General features: G+C 46.1%; 1 pseudogene; it reads left to right on the forward strand.

Annotated features, from left to right (window-relative positions):
• Positions 1–257: 257 nt before the first annotated feature.
• LOC149366150 (uncharacterized) lies at positions 258–1,798 on the forward strand (annotated as a pseudogene).
• The last annotated feature ends 463 nt before the right edge of the window (positions 1,799–2,261 follow it).

A 2,261-nucleotide genomic window follows, 5' to 3' on the forward strand; every position in this document is an offset into this window, starting at 1 on the left:
CAATGGTTAACCCCAACTGGACTGAGAAGTCAGAGTGGGGGACAAAGGAGACGACAATGCGATCCGTTCTGGAAACACGTGACACTTCCTTCACTGCCTGGGGGAAAGTCATGGCATGTCGCGACATGCTTCCGAACGCACATTTTTTTCTAGACGTTGACTGTGCCTAACCTCGTGCTGCGCGTGCGGTTGTGTCCGAGACGATGTTCTAGTGCCATCGCTGGATTACGGAATGTGGATTACGCTTCTACCAGGATATGCCTAACAAGTGATGCGTGCCCAATTGCCGGACTAACTACAAATCGGGTCCCAAAAACCACGTTTTCAAGTTTCCCCGGCATGAAGAAGAACAGAACGCCTGGATTAGGGCAATACCACGAGAGAACTTAGTTGTATCACCGCACTCCAGGGTAAGATGCTCGAAACTTCCTTATAGAATAGTTACTTTTGCAAAATACGATAAGCTTAAATTCATGCATTGTAAAAAAAAAAGTGTATTTAAACTAAGCAGCCGGTTAGCACTGTGGGTAGCGTATGCAGACTTTCAAGAAAACTGTTGCCAAGCTACAACTGCTATTTGAACAAAAATTTAACTTCCTTCTAGGTTTGCGAGCTTCACTTTATTGAGACTGACATCGTACGAGAGGCCTCCCACATCGACGAGGTTACAGGGCGCACCACCACTGCACCCCTTTCTCATCTGCGCCTTCGCCCAGGTGCAATCCCTTCAAAGTTTCCGGGATGCCCGTCTTATACTTCTAAGCCAAGCACCTCAAGGGATGACCCAGACTCGAAGCGCATGCGTCTTGAGGCTGCTGCTTTGAGGAAAGCGCTTGAAGAGTCAGCTGAAGTATTCCGCGAAGAGCAAGAAGCAGATAGGATTCTAAACCTAAAAGACTGGACGGAATATATAGGAAGCAAAAAGTCTGCATTCTGGCATGCTATTGAAGGGAGTGAACGCCTTATTTTAGTGCACATTACTGAAGACGAAGCTCCATGCATCAAATATTCAGTTGCAGTAAAAGCTGACCTTAGCGTGACAGTTCACTTCGTAAAGATGCCAATAACAAAACTAGGCACCAACTTCTCCATCCCAACAGTAGCAAACAGCAAGAAAGCAATGATGCAGCTACTTGAGGTCATTGAAAAAAGCAGTGGCGACCTCAGTCAAAGTCCTGAATCTGCTAACGACGACATCTGCAAGCAGATTCTTCTCCTGCTGGAAAAGTTATCTTTTTCGCCCACAGATGAGAGCACCAACGTCATACAATTTCTTAGCGAGCAATTGAAGCTACTCTCAATGAAAAAAGTTCGGAGACGCTACTCAACCGACTTCATGATATTTTGCTGCCTGCTTTTCACTGTATCGCCTCACGCATACAAATATATCCGCGGATCTGGAATCATGACTCTGCCGCACCCAGTGACCATTCGATCAATATGCTCACCGTATGGCATGAATCCTGAAGTCGAACATCAGAGTGAATCGTTCCTCCGCTACATGGCCGGAAGAATCACCGACTTGAATGATCGCCAACGTTTTGTGACACTGATGGTGGACGAAATTCACATCAAGCCGTATTTCGATTATAAACGAGGCAATATTACAGGTGCTGCTCTGAACAGCTCGGGTGCAGCAACCAGCGCACTGGTCTTTGTGGTGCAGAGCCTCTTGTGCCAATTTAAGGAAGTCGCTCACATCGTCCCTGTCCAAAAAGCCGAATCAGAGTATCTGCACCAGTTGCTGAGGATGTGGCCTGGAAGAAATTGGCGACAGGATAGTGTGTGTTGTAAGTGACAACAATGCCATCAACACAAAGGCTATGTCTCACTTCTCGTCACCTCCTTCTAAACAAATTGTTTATTCGCATCCATCGGACCCTGCAAGGCCTCTCTTTTTTTGTAATAGACCCGGTAGACATACTAAAGTGTATACGCAATAATTGGCTTAACCAGAAAAACGACCAACATTGTTTCTACTTTCCCGAGTTCGAAAAAACCACACTGGAGGGCAGCGAATGCTCTCTGCATCATTTGCTACCATCAGGAATCTATACAACTTGGAGTGCGAGAGGCTGTTAAGCTATGGCTACAGACTGTCAAGAAAAGCTCTCAATCCATCGAACATCGAACGACAAAATGTAAAGTTGGCTTTGCAAATTTTCAATGAATACCTTCCTCAGGCCCTGCGAGCCCTTGGGATGAAGCACAACCTCTTATTTTTCGAAGGGACTGCCACTTTCATTGAGTTGGTGGTGAAA

This window comes from Amblyomma mixtum, chromosome 1 (genome assembly GCF_055824585.1).
Source record: "Amblyomma mixtum isolate Tamu chromosome 1, ASM5582458v1, whole genome shotgun sequence".
Lineage (NCBI taxonomy): Eukaryota > Metazoa > Arthropoda > Arachnida > Ixodida > Ixodidae > Amblyomma > Amblyomma mixtum.